Consider the following 17,908-nt stretch of genomic DNA (forward strand, 5'->3'; position numbering starts at 1 on the left):
CATTTATTGTCATCTCCAAGTTAACTATCAAAGACTTAATATGCAGCTGGTTGTAGGATAGCTGTTTATCCAGTGTATGCTTTACTGTTCCTGGGCAGGGCGAAACGTTGTGTAAATTTCCTTAGTCCACACACCTCTGTTTACCGAGCAGTGAGTAGGAACCTGGTTGTGAGTTGATTGGCAGATTGCTTAATCCCTTCGAAATAATAAATACATTTTAAATGTACCCGATTGTTAGTCGCCTTTTCCGGGGGTAATAATCCTTGAAAAAATCAATAAAAATAATAATAATTTGGTCACTCAATCCACGACTGTTTGTGGGACGCTGCTGTGAGCAATTGGCTGCCGCGTTTCGCCCACAAAATACACAGTCAATTCACTTTACAGTATATTCTGTGAAGCACTTTGAGACGTCTCGAAGACGCGATAAGGCGCTCTATCAAATGTAAGGTTTATTGTTATTATAACAATGTTAGAGGATATTTCCTCTATCAGAAAAAAAGCTTTCTTACGGTTACAGGATGTTTTAATGCATTGCAGTCTTAGTTCTGGTAATTCAGATAAACAACTCAGAGCCTCCAGAGAAGCTTCAGGAATGAAATCATTAATGGCAGCGAATAAATCAGCTTTTCTGGAGTTCAATTGTATGATAACAGAAGTCATTATACGTGTGGCTAAATACTAAAGCCTCTAGCTCAAACGATAAGAAATGATTGATATCTAGAGGGTTCAGAGATTTGCTGATTATCTGGAGAATAAAATGGTAGTCAATTTGAGCAAATCTTTACCTAATACAGTCATTATTATTTACAACCCTGCAGTGCAAACTTTGCTTTTTTTCTTACAGACACTTGATTAGATATCGCATATTATACTTTAGGTTGGAAAAGTGCAACCTTTGCCAAGGTAGAACAAATGAATCAGATAGTGAATGATTGCAGCAGGCACAGAACCGGAACAAAATAAAACCGAGCTTCTGAAAATCCAACAAGCCCAGGCCAAGAGTTAACAGAGAATAGTAATCCAACAAGTCCAGGGAGACGCAGCAGTAAATACACCTAATACATCACATCCAGATTGTAACAAAAGAGAAAATGCATTGAATTCAGTAAGTCAAGGAAGTAAAACGTAATAATCCCAGATGGAAACTTGCAGAGGGTATAAGTTGAGAGCTGCATAAAAATAGATAAATGCCCTGGACATAGGAAGGATGTTTGAACAGATCTGGACAAATTAACGATAAAAACAGATGAGCTGCAGATAGAATTGGATGACTTGGAGATGAAAATGGATTACCTGCATCTGAAAACGGAAATGGAAGGAAAGCTGGAGGAATTAAAATGAGAAAACTCATCTATCTTCAGTCAAACTAAACCAACACAATGTAGGAAATCTGCACCACACTACAAAATGCTGCCTACAATCACAGACTCTGAGAATTGGCAGTGTGGAAGGCAGTTCGGATGGGACTTTGTAATGTGCTGGAGGGGGTAATGGGGTTTGTGCCTGCATAAAGGAGAGGACCAAGCCTCCAGGAAGCTTTCTCTTTCTGTCTGGGAATAAGGAAGAAATCTGTGGAGTCTTGTATCTTAGTAGTTAGAGCAATCGCCTCATAAGCAAGAGATCCTGGGTTTGATTCCCGGGCAGGTCAAAACATTGGGCAAGTTTCTTTACTCCTCACACCTCTGTTTACCTCGCAATAAGTAGGAACCCGGTTGTTAGTCGTTTGGCAGATCGCTTTTTGCCCACAAAGTATTCAGTCAATTTACTTTACAGTATATTCTGCGAAGCACTTTGAGACATCTGGAAGATGTGATAAGGCGCTGCATCAAAAGTGAGAGGATCTTGAAATCAATACGTTCGGTGATTGGGAGCCAGTTGAGGACTGGTGTGATGGGATGCAGAGTTTTGTGTGGGTGCGTATCTGGGCAGCGGAGTTTTGGATTAATTGAATTTTGTCTACGGTGGAGCTGGGGAGACCAGCGAGGAGGGCATTGGATAGTCCAGCTGGGAAGTGACAAAGGCGTGGACGAGGGTTTCAGCTGCGTTGCAAGTTACAGTACTTACTCAGGCCTGTTCGAAGATTTATGAATGACAGGATAGCTCAGGTGCATCAAGGAACATCACTCAATAAAACACACGTTCTGCCAACTCTGGCTAGAAACTGGTGGGAAATGGAAACAACAACTGGAGACAAATATATCTTCAAACGATAATCTGTGACACAGCAATGTTTTGAGATAAGGATCAATGTGAAGCTATTGTTCAACGGTAGGGGATGGAACCATGGGCTTAAGTGGTCTATTCAATAATATTGAGCTGGATAAAAAAACTGATGCTCTATTTTAGGGAGGTGGGGAGGGGATTGATAGCTGAATCTCATTCAGCAATACTAATCTGGACTGTCAGCCAATGCTTCGTAAAAGATGCTTTAGTTATCAAAGCCAAGCCCATCTTAGATTGTGTTGAACCGATGAGAGGCATTCGATATTATAATAATAATTATCTCTTGTGGAGGAAAGAGTTGGGAAGTCTGGTGAGCAGGGCGTTAGCACAGTCAAGCCTGTACGTGATAAAAACATGGATAAATAATCATGTCTTCTGTGAAGGACAGCTTATTCTGATTAGAAAACATGTCAAATACATAGAATCTCTTCAAAAACAAACAATATCAAATCTCACTATAATATAATAATCCTTGCATTTGATATATATCACGTCTGTAAGACGCCTCAAAGCGCTTCACAGAATATACTGTAAAGTGCAGTGACTATGTATTTTGTGGGTAATCTGTTTAATATTTATTTATTTGTTATCTGGATATTTGTTTGAAACTACGTGCCCTTTTAGTGATCAATTGGTGGGAAGTACGTAGTGAAACTACGGAAAACCTCAAAGGGGGTACAAAGTGCTGATGCAAAGGGGGTAAAAAAGTGTGTTATTTGCTGTGATAACTATCAACTTTCAAAGTTTGATTAGAAACGTAAGAACATAGGAAATAATCCAGTATTCCTGAACTGGCACTGGAACTGCTGGGATCTGTGTGGCTGTCAGAGTCAAAGGCCCCGCTGGCCAACTCAACTTTTGGATGAAACTATTTCAAGGACATCAGGGAATGTTACAGGGCAGTCATCTTGCAGGACATCAACCGGAATGGAATATCCCGTGATGTGATAATGATCACTGGTGCATTTTCACCCCAAAGTCACCGAGACTGAACCGTTGATTGTCAAAGAGAAGGAACGGAATAGTCACTTAATGAAGAAGGTCATAACATTTTGAATATTTAGGAGATTCAGCTACGTCCACTGTTGCAGCTGGAGTCGGGATCCAAGTTGGTTACGTTATTTAGCGGCTCTGGAATATTCCGTTATTGTACAATTAAACAGTTCGAATCTACAATCTCGACCAGCCAAGAGGAACAAACAGAAAATTGTTAAATGGAAAGGAGACAAAGAGCACCACTGACTATTTTACAGTTTTGCCTGAAAGGTCTGCAATAAAATGTTATTGCTTACATTGGAATAGACACCGCATTAAGATGCAATCGTTTTATCATCACCAACGTTTTTTTAATTATATAATTACATAATAATCAAAGTGCTATTATATTATATTTTTTATTATATAATAATCAAAGTGTTATATAGAATTGCACAGATCATTGCAGCACAGAAATGAATTTATAATTAGAAATGTGCTTCCAAAATAAACAGTCAGTTCACTTTACAGTATGTCCGGTGAAGCACTTTGAGACGGCTCGAAGACGTGATAAGGTGCTATGTCAAATGCAAAGATTATTATTATTTTTATCATTATTGTTATCATCATAGAAATTACAATGTAGGAAGAGGCCATTCACCACATCAAACCTATGTTGCTCAGAGACTCTTATTAGGAAGTTAGAATGGACTGAGATTACCAGGCATTCATTTTATAAATAATAATCCTTCCATTTTTGATATATTGCCTTTTAAGTCAGGAGGAAGTTAAATATGTTAAATATGTTCTCAGATTTATGGTCTGAAATGATACTTCATCAAATGGAAATGTGTTTGTAAAACTCAAATAACTTGTAGAACAAAGTACGTGATGGAGAAGAGCATAGGGAGAAGGAATAAGGAGGAGAGAGGGAGGGATAAGGAGAGGGAATAAGGAGGGATATAACTCATGTGGAGTACAGAGTGAACGAGTTGGACCAAATGGCCTGTTTCTGTGTTGTAATGATCTGTGCAATTCTATATAATAACACGTTGATTATTTATAAGACATGTACATCTTTATAGCTGGGTTTGGAATCCAAGATTGTGAAATGTTTTCGAAGACTTCGGAACATAGGAAATTGCTCGACAAAATAAGACTAAGGTCCATCGAGTTCACCTTCTACCATCCTGGTAGTCACTTGCTTCAATAATAATGGAGATGTTACTAATCATGGCAATCAATCTCTATCGATTAGACTCAGGCATGAGGCGAGGAAAATCCAACAGCGGTGGAAAGCTATTGCGACCATAGTTTCAAAGTTACCTGTCTTAGCAGAATCCAAAAGTATAAAAAAGGAAGTTCTTGATCACTTGATTCATTGAGATTGACATTTGCATATTCAAAAACCTTGATGGAGAGAACCAAAATAAGGGAAGTGATCTTAAATTTAAAGCTAAACCCTTTAGAAAACATGTCTTCACCCGGAGAGTGATAATACTGTGGAATGGAGATTGTAGAAGATTATAGATAATAATAATACTACTACTAATAATAATTCTTGCATTTGATATAGCGCTTTTCGCGTCTTCTAGACGTCTCAAAGCGCTTCACAGAATATACTGTAAAGTGAATTGACTGTATATATTTGTGGGCGAAACGTGGCAGCCAATTGCGCACAGCAGTGCCCCACAAACAGTCGTGGATTGAAGTGACCAATAGGTTATTGTTTTTTTTTCTTCGGGGATTATTATCAGGCGTGTGGAGTAAGGAAACTTGCCCAACGTTTCGCCCTGCGTGACCAAACAAAGAATCTTGAGATGCTTTGGTCCAGGAGATATGCAACAGCCTTGGGATCCAGAAGGCAAGGCAACTCATGTTCTCAATTAGATATCATATTATATCCATTTTAAGGAATGTGAAAAGTTTGCAGCAACAAATGAAAGAGACCAGAGCAACAATAATAATAATAATCCTTGCATTTGATATGGTGCCTTATCAAGTCTTTGGGACGTCTCAAAGCGCTTCGCAGTATATACTGCAAAGTGAACTGTGGATAGAGCACTCGCCTCGCAAATGAGAGACCTGGGTTCAATTCCCGGCAGGGCGAAACGTGGCAGCTAATTGCGTACAGCAGTGTCCCACACACAAAATCTCTAGTATCTAGTATTTAAATGTTTTCATAGCCTACCATACCATTCAACAATTCAAAGAGTGTTATTGAGTTAGGCAGAAATTCAGTAAGATGTCACTCTGGCAATTGATCGATTGATGATAGGTAGTCAATCAAATACAGTTGAGAACCGATTATCCAAATGAAATGGGCCTGCTGCTTTGCAGATAAGCAGACAGTCAGATGTCCTCTGAGATGTTCAAAATTACAGNTTTTTTTAAGGTAAATAGGGTGAAACTATTACCACTGGTTGGTGAATGGATAACCAGATGGTATAAATTGGAGATCATTGGTAAAAGCACAAAGGGGAGGATAGGTGAATTTACAGGCAGGTTATTAGGATATGGAATGCCCTGCCAAAAACAGTGGTTGAAGCAGAATCCATAATTGCTTTTAAAAGTTAATTAAATAAATATTTGAAATGGAAAAAACGTAAAAGGAAATTGGGGAAAGAGAAGGTTATTGACCTCCCGGTGTCGTGGTCAATAATCCCACATTTCATGACATTGCTGTGTGCAAATTCACTGCCGTGTTCACTTACAAGTACACACCCACTACACTTTATAGAAGAGCTCTCAAGTGCCACGTTATAGGTGCTATATCAATTGCAAAGATTATTATTGTTTCACCCACAAAATATTCAGTCAATTCACTCAACAGTATATCCTGTGAAGCGCTTTGAGACGTTGCGAAGATGTGATAAGGCGCTATATCAAATGCGAGGATTATTATTATTATTGTCTGTTACCTCGCCAGAATATGCAAGACACGATTTCAAAATTATATTTGCTGCAACATTATTGTTAGAAACAGATAGATCACTATATTTGTTCTATCTGATTCTCTTCCTATAACACATCACATATCACTATCACATTCCAGTGACTAACGATATACAATCCTTTCCTATTTTCGCAGGATACCAGACCCAGGACTTGAGGGTTTGTAAGCAGCGTTCAGTGAAACGCTGGGATTTGATTCCCCAGCTGAAGTAAGAGAAAAAGATTTTGAAAATTGGTTGTCAATCATACCGTGTGACTCCCACAAGGCTTTGCCTGGAGACAGAGGCCACCACCCCACGGTCCAGTCCGCCAATCAATCTTTGCTGGAGAAGCCAAGCCAATAATTTGCATTTTCCCCCACTGTTAGTTCTTTCAACAAGAAGACAATTAGAAGTCTTAGGATTGGCTCAGTGCATTGCCCCCTAGTGTGCTGTCCTTTACTGGCCTGTACTCAGATACAATTGTGCACTACCAGACTGTACATAAAACTATTTTAAGAAAGCAGTCCTGCTCTCACTGCCCGCAGCCATCTCCTGGTATTATTGTCCCTGGCTTCTAAACGGCTGACGCCGACCGCAAGCCAATAGTTTCTGCTCCAAACAGGATGAGACCACAAGCACACAATGAAGTCCGCACATGCAGTAAACGCCATCAAGTGCGTGCCATTCCATTACTGCAGCCTGCATGGAATTTAAGGCTGGAAACTTTTATCGCCGCGTAAAGTTTTGGGAAATCCTCGTATTCAGCCTCAATTAGAAAACCGGGTTCCTGCAATTCTGAACATTTTATAATATTCTTGAATTGAGTGTTCATATTCGAAGAACTGTGGAAAGTTGGTTTTCAAATTAAGGGAAAATATAAGAATTTTCCAAATTTCCACACAATCTTGTATGGTCGTAAGACGAAAACCCCTGAGATAGTTTGAGTTTCATGTTGTTTAGAAATTGTATTCTCTCTCCTGAAGGCAATGACTCTTTTCTGGGGTATAGTTCCACAGTTTGCTGAAAGCTCCATTCTTCCTACGTAGTGAATGTTGGTCGACTCTTCAACTATAAGACGTATACATATCGTACATATTGCCCAGCCTGTCTACACACCCTTACAGTAGAGGTCACCGGATAGCATTCAAGGAACAGAAACCCTAGATTCATGTTCCTGCTCCCTGGGCTAGGTATTGCTGAGGATAATTGCCATAATAATAATAATAATAAGTCTTGCATTTCATATTGTGAATTATCCCACAAAAATTCTCAAAGTGCGTCACAATGTTTTCTGTGAAGTGCAGTGACTGTGTATTTGTGGGCGAATACAGCCGCCAAATTTTAGACACAGCAACATCCCACAAACAGCCATGAAACAAATGACCAATTTTTTGGACCCTTTTTTTAATCTGGGGGATGGTTAGCAGGGCCACAGGGAGAAACTCCCTTCTCTTTATCAGTAGTACCGTAGGAATAACAGCTCAATCAAAGGACAACATCTCCATCAATGCATCGCTCCCCCAGCACTGCACTTGAATCTCAGCCTAGATAATGAACTCAAGGCCCCGATGTGTGGTTTGATCCATGGTCTTCTGATTCAGAGGCAGGAATGCACGCTGTACATTCTCGCTACGGCCCTAGCTCAGTTTGAGTGTAATGCTCATTATGTAGACAAAACATGGACAGCTAATCTGTGCAAAAAAACAACTTGCCTTTTTTTAAAAGACGCTGTCGAGCTGAAATAGCTCCTATTGCTTCATGACTCCTCATTGACCAGTGTAGTAACTTTTTCTGAAGACAAATACAGAGGCCATGTTTCACACAGTAATATCCACAAATGGCCATTCGGTGAATGACAATTTAATTTGCAAGATTGCTTGCTAGGTCACTGGGATAAACTTTCTTTTTTTACATAGTGCCATGAGATCTTTAACGTCCACAAAAAGAACAGGCAAACAAGACCTCCGTTTAACATCTCAGCGAAAAGATGACAACATCTCATAAACAATAATGAGATGAGGTGCCAATTAAAATGTAATAATAATGGTACCAGGGATGAGAGACTTCAGTTATGTGAAGAGACTAGAGAAGCTGAAATTGTTCTCCATAGAGCAGAGAAGGTTAAGGGGAGATTTAATAGAGGTGTTCAAAATTATGAGGGGTTTTGATAGAGTAGATGGGGAGAAACTGTTTCCACTGGCAGGTGGGTCGGTAACCAGGGGACATAGATTCAAGATAATTGGCAAAAGAACCAGAGGGGAGGTGAGGAGAAATGTTTTTACACAGAGAGTTGTTACGGTCTGGAACTCACTGCCTGAAAGGTTGTGGAAACAGATTCAATGCAACTTTCAAAAGGGAATTAGATAGGTACTTGAAGAGGAACACTTTGCAAGGATATGGGGAAAGAGCGGAGGATTGGGACTGATTGGATAGTTCTTCCAAAGAGCTGGTACAGGCACGATGGACCGAATGGCCTCCTTCTGTGCTGCAATATTCTATGATTCTGTGATAATAAAGATTTTTTGAGTGAATTTGGAAGAAGTGGGTATTTTAGTCAGGACACATTACATTATATTAACATACAAATTTATAGGGAAGCAAAGGAAATTTAAAAATAAAAATAAAAAATTAAAAAATAAAGGAATATGGAGAAAGGGAAATGAACAACAAATCATATATTTTTATAGAGTGAAAAGAGTGAAGAAAAGGGAAAGAAAATAGAAGACAGAGGGATAGGCAACTGGTCCAGGGAAGAGCTAATGATAATAATAATAATAATAATAATAATAATAATAGTAATAATCCTTGCATTTGATATAGCACCTTATCAAGTCTTCGGGACGTCTCAAAGCGCTTCACAGAATATATCCCCGATTACCCCAATCCTGGCCAGACTGCACTGGCTGCCTGTCCCAGAGAGGATCGACTTCAAGATCCTCAACCTTGTCTTCAAATCCACTCCTCTGCACCCCCGACCTCTCTGACCTCCTCTCTCAAAACAGTGCCCATTGCCTTCGTTTCTCCGGGTCTGGCCTCCTCCTCGTCCCCCGAGTCCTCCGCTCCACCCTCAGCAGCTGTGCCTTCAGTCTCTATGCCCCGAGGCCCTAGAACTCCCTTCCTCACTCCCTTCCTATTTTCAGGTCTCTGCTGAAGACTTCTTTTTGACTGTGCCTTTGGTCACCTTCCCCCCCCACCTCCCCCTGGCTCGGTCCCGGGATCCGTTACTGTGAAGCGGTCTGAGACGCCGTCCGGCGTGGAGGGTGCTATATAAATCCAAGTTGTTGTTGTTGTTGTAGACTGTAAAGTGAATTAACTGTACATTTTGTGGGCGAAACTCGGCAGCCAATTGCGCACAGCAGCGTCCCACAAACAGTCTCGGACTGAGTGACTAATTTATTATTATTTTTTTGAAGGGATTGTTGCCCCCGGAAAAGCGATCCGCCAATCGACTACCAACCGTGTTTCTACTTACTGCTAGGTAAACAGAGGCGTGTGGAGTAAGGAAACTTGCCTAATGTTTCGCCCCCTGCCTGGGAATCGAACCCAGGTCTCTCGCTTCCAAGGCGAGCGCTCTAACCACTGAGCTACAGGACTCCAACAAGCTCATGCTAGGAACCTAGGTTGAATTAGCACATGTGAAAAGCAACGTTTCGCTAAGTGAAGGAGCAGTTGTTATCAGGGCCTCCACTTGAGTTGTGCTTCTGATGCCACTGTCACACAATAGCTCACTCATCTACTGCAGTCCTTAATACAGGACATGCCATTTCTCTCGCTCACACACACACACACTGTCTTTCAGATAAAGTTCTTCACCTTCAGCGGGGCCAAGAGCCCACCCACTGTTCTCAGTGCTGAAATGTGCCGGCAGAATTTACATCTCACCGCTCTACCCTATCTCGGCACCTCTCCTCCAGAAATGCCCATTCACCTTCACACACCACGAATGGTGACAATTATCATGTTTATCCTTACACGTTAATCCTGAATGTTAGTCGAGAGCACCCATGCAGGATTATAAAAAGTACTGTACGCTTTTGATCAAGCAGACATGGTCACTTAATTTTTTTTACACACACACACACACACATGTTTAACTATCAATGGATAAGAGGGAAGGAAAATCCGTCTCACCCTGGGGAGGTGGCATTCATTTTGATAGCGTTACGGATGTCACCGAGTTGGTGAGGAAATGTGTAATCCGAGGAAGCAGCCAGCGGCTTAGAAAAAGATCTTGACAGAGTACGCACTTGGGCTGATCACTGACAAATGAAGTTCAATACAGATGAATGCAAGGTACTGCGTACAGGAAGTCAAAAAAATAGGACACACATGTACTCCACAGGCAGGACACAACTTGTCAAGGGGGAAACTGAGAAAGGCATGGACTGGACTCATCAATCACTTTGTCCAAACAGTGTGAAGCAGCAATAAACAAGGCAAACAGGATGCTGGGCTATACTGCCGCTTCAGTTGAGTTCAGATCCCTAGAGGTCTACAGTAGTCAGATGTAGGCACCTGGAATTCCGATCCCTGAAACATAAGGGAGAGAAACTCTGGAGGGTTGGGGAGCTTGCAGAGAAGAGCAATGAGGATGATTCCCAGTTACAAACGAGGTGTGACGATGATGAGACAAACTAGGACACTACAGACTTGTAATTGAGTTCAATTCCAGGCAGAGGGCGAAACCTTGGGCAAGTTTCCTTACTCCACACACAGCCTAATAATAATCCCTCCAAAACAAAACAATAATAAATTGGTCATTTTCAATCCACGACTGTTTGTGGGACGCCCCTGCGCAATTGGCTGCCGTGTTTCGCCAACAAATATACAGTTAATTCACTTTACAGTCTATTCTGTAAAGCGCTTTGAGATGTCGAGAAGACGTGAAAAGCGCTATATCAAATGCAAGGATTATTATTATTATCATTATCATTATTATTAAAGAAATAGTAATAATCCTTGCATTCGATACAGCGCCTTATCAGGCCTTTGAGACGTCTCAAAGCATTTTACAGAATAGACTGTAAAGTGCATTGACTGTATATATTATGAATGAAACGATGTCCTGGGATGGGGTGTGTGTGGTAATCATAGTAATATATCAAATTCTAATTGGGATTGAGGAGTGCAATCTTAGGGCAAACACAACAAAGTCTTTACACAGACAAAGACTTCCGCAACAGGTGAATAGGATGGGTGGCAGAGGTCAGTACACCACCATTTAAGAAGCAGCTGATACTGCAATGGGAAGATGTACGATGGGAATTTACGATCAAGTCGGCCACTTAAACCTTTCTTATGATTTCTAATGTTTTGAATGGAAAACTACACAGACACAATGAAACTTGCAGCAAAATACTGATGTCTTTACAGCCCATATCCACGTGTCATGGTCTGCACAAGAGCAGCCACCTTTACTTTGAAGAGCAGTGAGATGAACGGCTCAATTTAATCCATTGGGTGCAGCTTCTCAGCAAATGAGGGTTCGTTACAAAACATCCACAATTAAAATCTATGAAGAAAAAGAAATAATTTACAAAGCGCTTCTTCACTAAGTATTCAATCCAGACCTGTTAACTCTAGAAAAGTACAGTACAGACAAACATTGGGCCCCAGTTGTTTGTCTGCTTCTCTGATTTGGGCACCACTGTATCTCCTTCAAGACATAAAAAAAAGTCAATGAAATGCAGTTTGGGGAACTTGTAAGATATGGAAGGATAGGGTTCGAGGGTCTGATCATCAGTATGTTTAAGGACCATGACTGGATGACCGGTTTACAAATGTTTCGAAATATACAGATCAGAGGAATTTCACATACGTCAAAGTCCATCCATTTGCCTCCAATTTGTGAACGACACTGATTCCTCATCGCTGTCATTATTATTATTATTGTTATTATTATTATTATTATTTTCCAGATTGGTGTAACACTGTTTGCGTATCTCAGACCTATGGAAGACAGGAATAGGACTATGTTTAGTATTCAGATGAGGAAGCAGCAGTCAGAGACTGGGAATGGAATCTGAACAGTCTGTGGGTAGGGGAAGTGTTGGAGAAGTCTGTAACCTTTGTACCAACAACACCTTGACCTTTGGGTCAATTGGTTGAATTATAAATAATAATAATAATAATCCTTATATATTTTACATACATTGTAAAGTGTAGTAACTGTATATTTTGCAGTCACACATCTGAATAAGAAAATCACTTGAATTGTATTTGTCGAATTAGGAGCGTTTCAAGTCAATCAAATTAATATTTCCAGGTACTTTCATGAATGAATGTCTGAAAAAAATGCATTTTAACACACTGTAGTGAGGAACTAAGTGGCAAAGCTGTAGTTTATAGCTTTTGATCTGTATGGTAATGTAAAGCATCACCCTGTACTAAACGACAGAGAGGAAGAATAAAGATAGCTGTACAAATACAAAAGGTCATCTATAGGATTCCTCTTAAATTATTGGAATATATTACAACTCCAGAGCTCTACTGATGAGAACTATCATCGTTTTAACAGACAAAGCACTTTAATTAAGGAATCCGGAAGTACATTCCTTAATTAAGGAATCCTGTTTGAAATCATAATGTTTTCGACCCCATTGCCTCAATTTAACTCAGTTTTTGAAGTACCCTCTGGGTTAGGAAAAGTGCTCAAATAGCACGATTGGTGTCTAGTCACAGACAAAAATTAAATGCCTCACAACATAAAACTAGGCTTTCTGTGGGAAAGCATTGCCCATCACACGCACTTGCAGGACACAGGCTGTGAGTTGATCTTCGGTTGGAGCTGAGGTCTCACAAGGCTGTTTGCCGTCCAGGGGTTTTGCTGTGGAAAACGTTTATAACACACGGCAACTTTTAATGCTAACACAGAGGTTGTTTCCGCTTGACTCAGTGTCTGGCAATAACAGGAGGATTAGATACGTGCTTGACAAGAACAACAATACACGTTGCATTTGATATAGCGCCTTTCGTGTCAGGGAGCGGCATTCAAGCACTTCACGGGAATTACTGTAATGTGTAGTGACTGTTTTTTTTGTAGGCAAACTTCAATGCTCAGCAACCAAACAGCTGTACATTTAAGCAACCCCAAGGCAAAAATGTTCTACCGCTTCTGCTAAGTGTCCTGGCTTGAATTTGATGAGGCAGAGGCACCTTGTGTCAGTCTAGCACAGAAAGCATATAAACAAATGAAAAACAGTGTCCAAAAACTCTGTCTTTGAAGAGTGTTGAAAGATATATTACGACGAATGTTACGAATAATCTTTGCTTTTGGAAGCACAAACTGTTAGTTTGTCACCTTTTTCCTAAAATAGCATGTTTAATGAATGTATACACCAATTAGGTTTATATAAGTTGTTAGAAAAGTACACACAAGTTGTCAGACTGTTGCTTTGTCTTTGAAGTGGTGCAGAGAGCTTGAACTGAAGAAGGGAATATCAGTCGGGTGATGTATCCGTAGGGAGAGAGTAAGGCTCACCAACCTGGCATTGAAATGAGACGTGTCATCCACCACCTTGAAGAGGTGATTTCACGGCCATCACCAGTCTGAATGGAAATGTATGCAGATTTTCTTTTAACATTTCCTTCGTAAACTACCTTGGGTTAGCTCATGTCTCTCTGAATGCTCCCGATGCTGTGTTTATCATTCACATGGACCCTGACCTGTGTGCTGTGTCAGCTCGACTGTGATGCGCTATAGCTCACAGACACCGAAGTAGAAAGATTTCTAACAAAATCGCAGACGGCGCCTTCAAAAAGTCCATATGATGTTCACTGCTCCAGTTTACTGCCTGCTGTTGCTCCTGAGCCAAAGGCTGGATGTAGTGGGAGGTCCTAAACAGTAAAATCATTTGCTTGTTAACCCCTTTTTATCTTATCTTTTAACCTGAAAAAGTCATCTTTACCTGTGGCAACTGATGAGCACGTCCCATCACTCCCTGGGCCTGTCAGGCAGCTCTAGAACTGCTTTTTAATGGACTCGGAGTAATTTTGTCTGAGTGAAGCCCTAAAAACTCCCCAAGGAGAGATCATCAAGCAGAGCAGTCCCCAATGGAGGATTTATTACCAGTCAGGATGAGAAGGTTGATTAGCTTCTGTGGCTGAACAGACATGCTGTCAGGCAAGCCTCTTAATCCAATCAGTTACCTGTCGGAGAGAAACTGTCTGTGTTCCTGATCGGGGCAAGGGAGCATGACCACATCACCTCTCCACTTCTGTCTTCTTAACCAAGCAACACTTACTCTTCAACCATTGTGCGCACCTCCTCTTACTGCATTGCCCACCAATTTTGTTGAAACATTCCTTTAACCATAAGTCGCCTCTTAATTCTGCACTATAAATTCCATCTTCTCTGATTGATTAATTAATTTTAAAACCAAGTGCAACTGTAGCCTATACATAATACAAATTGGCACGCTAGTTAGACTAAAGCTCCGGAGCATTTCTACAGGATAGCTTACTTGCACTTTTCTAAAACTCAGGTAAGCAAATGCTGAAGTAGGAAACAAGCTGCGAACATCACCAGATGGGACACTTCAGAAATTCTAAATCGTAAAAAAAATGGAAACTTAAAAACTAGTACTTACGAGCGTATAAAACAATTCAAGAAAGATGTAAGATTGCAATGGGTGAAATACATTTACTTTATTCAGTCATTGACTTTGCCAGTACAACAACCAATTGTGTTGTGTGGCAGTTGCAGTTTCTTAGTCTATATTTTTGATGTTTTTTTTTACACTCAGAAAGCTATCTGAATCAATTATCTTCTGTTTCTAGATATTAATTGCACTAATGCACCAAGGTAACATTGAGGATTCGTTTCCCACACTAGACCTCGACAATAATACTTGTCGTGGAGGAAAACCTTGCCTCACACACACACACACACACACACTTTTCTAATGGTTTCACCAGAAGACAGTTGTTGCAGCTGTTGACCACAACACCAACTTACATTTTTATACCAAAAGGCAAAATACTGCAGGCGCTGGAAATCTGGTATAAACACAGAAGTCTCTGGGAACACGCAGCAGGTCAGGCAGCATCCATGGAGAGAGGAAAATGAGTTGAGGTTTCAGGTCTATGACAGAACAGTTTTACATTGCTCTTCGCATAAGAGGCCTGACCTGACTGGCAATGTTTTTGGTTCTGCCACACTGATCTCAGCATTACGGTGACAGTTTGAGAAATATCGTCTTGACTACTTCAATAACTTAGAAACAGTTTTTTTGGCGAAAGCAAATTAACAGTTGCGGGCAGACACACTAACAGTAATCATTGAGACATCTCCAGTAGTGCACCGACCTACAATATAACAATTGTCATCGCTGATAATTATAGTAACAACAATAATAATCCTTGCATTTGATACAGGGCCTTATCACGTCAAGCTGGGGAGAGAGAGGTGACCATAGGCACGGTTTTCAGGTATGATCTGAAGACCTGGTGCAGAGATTGAGGCAGGGAGTTCCAGAAGTAGTGGCTCAAAGCATGGCAGCCAAAGGTGGAGTGGAGGGGTTGAGCGATGTGCAGAAGGCTCGAGCCTGCTGAGCAAAAGAGGCAAGTAGAGGAGTGAGTGTGAGCATGTCGGAGAGGTCCTGGCAAGGACTGGGGTGGTGGGGATGCGCGGTTTTGTATGGTGAGGATGCGGATGGCGCAGTTTGTTAAGCTATCAGCAAATTGATGCACAAATATCCTGATGCAACGTGAGTTGCAATTAAACCTATTGTTTTACAATACTACCTGCTATTCTCACACACGTGAAGCGCTTTGAGGCATCTTGAAGGACGCTTTGAATGCGTTGAGATACCTCGAAGACATGATAAGGCGCTATATCAATTGCGAGGATTATTATTATTATTATTATCTCTCACAGAAATGTCTGACTGCTACGTGAAGCCAAGAGCTCTGCTGTATTGTGTAAGAGTAGCATAGTGTCACTCACTGTGTCCTGAACCGTTCCTGATCGAATTGCTACCTCCTTGCTGAGGGGTTCAGCGATGGCCCGAGTCATTCTGTCCCAATCCCACTCCAGTGAAGAGTTGGTAGACAACAGAACAGCAATTAGGAATCTGTCCTGTAGGATGATTCCCTTAAAACAGGCTGAGGCAGCATCACACAGCTTACAACTACAAAATTACATTTGTATAGTGCTTTTCACGTCGGGAGGACATCCCAAGGCCCTGTCATTTCGTACATATTTTGTAAGCAACCTAGCACTGCGAGAGCTACAGTATACAACATTTGCAATTAATACTAGAAAGAATTCCCCCCCCCACCCACCCACCCCAATCTCCATCAGCACCAGGCATCCTCTACCACAGGCCGCATTACGCATGCATGGAATAGTCACGTGGTCACAACTTGGGCTTAGCTTCTCTCTTCCAGACCATCCAGAACTCTGCAGCTCGTGTCCTCTCCCGCACCAGACTGCTCCACAACTCCCGCCCGGTCCGCCCCCACCATCAGAGGTTGAGCCTTCAGCCTCTCCACCCCCACCCTTTGGAACTCCACCTCGCTCCCTCCCTCGCCTCCTTCAAGGCACATCTCAAGACCCTCCTCTTCGATCGTGCCTTCGGTCACCCTTCTACCCCTACCCTCCATGACTCTCCACCCCACCTGATCCCAACCCCCTGCTCGGGACCAAATCCGGACTGCCTTGGGATGTCCTCCCAAAGTGAAAGGTGTTATACAAATGTAATTTGTTGTTGTTGTCCAGCCGGTCACTCTGCATTGTGTCACTCGTGACACCTGATTTGGGAGGAGGGGGAATCCCATAGCTGAGCTTGATCTGGACACTCATCGAACTTCCATACATTGTCTGTCAGGAATCAATAGCTGTTTTTTTGCTCCTTAGCCCAATGTGCTGAATCACTGTATTTTGCCTATCTGAACAGGCATTTGTGTGCAAAATACAGTCACTGCACAGTCACTACAGTAAATTCTGTGACGTACTTTGCGATGTCCACCCAACATCAAATTCTGGTATTGTATTATAATTACAGCAGTTAGAAATTTCCTTATGCAAAATCCAATCTGAATAGCATTAGCCATTAATTGTGTCATCGGTTTAGGTTCTGGAAATGGAAATTCCAGAGATATTTATTGGAATGGATTGCTCACTCTCTCCCTGGAGGGATTCATCCAGCTTACCTAATTCTGGAAAGTATTAGACCAGGTTGACATGAACCAAGGAGTTGGGGTACTGCTGGAGTCTAACCAGCCAAAAAAACACGTAGCTTGCCATTGAGAGCACTACTGGGCAACCTTTCCCACTATTTGTCCAGCTAGGACCACTCCATCAAAGCTTTGGCTTGCGTTGTTAACATGAGTTGAGTGGGATGACTCCCTGCCCCAGTGACTGGTCTGCCCTTCCAAATCTTCCTGATGAGCCAGGCTGGCCTTGCTGTCATCAGCAGTGCCCTTGAGTACTGTGGACCTACCAGGCTCAGGAACTGGACTACTGAGACCGCCACAGAGGGCTGGATCGATTCTAACATTCCACCTTGGAGCCAGTTCAGCTCCAAGAACGCCCTGCCCTTTCCCTCCCAGGAGGTTAACTAAGGTTAGATATGAGGTTACCCCTACACACAATCTCTTGTTACTTTTAGTCAGCTGTTACAGCAGTTGGGTCATTTTTTTCAAGGCTTGTACCTGTTTTGTTTGGTCAGTTTTGAACTTCCTGAAGCACAAAAACAGTGGGCTTTTCTTGAATCAAGACAACAAGTAAACATCAAATGAATTTCCGTAGCTTAGTGGTTAGAGTACTC

At 41.5% G+C, this 17,908-nt stretch overlaps 1 non-coding gene across 1 annotated transcript; it reads right to left on the minus strand.

Annotated features, from left to right (window-relative positions):
- Positions 1 to 9,657: 9,657 nt before the first annotated feature.
- On the minus strand, positions 9,658 to 9,730 carry trnap-ugg. Its single transcript has one exon. It is a non-coding gene; the product is annotated as a tRNA-Pro (tRNA).
- Between the last annotated feature and the right edge of the window lie 8,178 nt (positions 9,731 to 17,908).

This window comes from Callorhinchus milii, unplaced genomic scaffold (genome assembly GCF_018977255.1).
Source record: "Callorhinchus milii isolate IMCB2004 unplaced genomic scaffold, IMCB_Cmil_1.0 Scaffold1, whole genome shotgun sequence".
Classification (NCBI taxonomy): Eukaryota; Metazoa; Chordata; class Chondrichthyes; order Chimaeriformes; family Callorhinchidae; genus Callorhinchus; species Callorhinchus milii.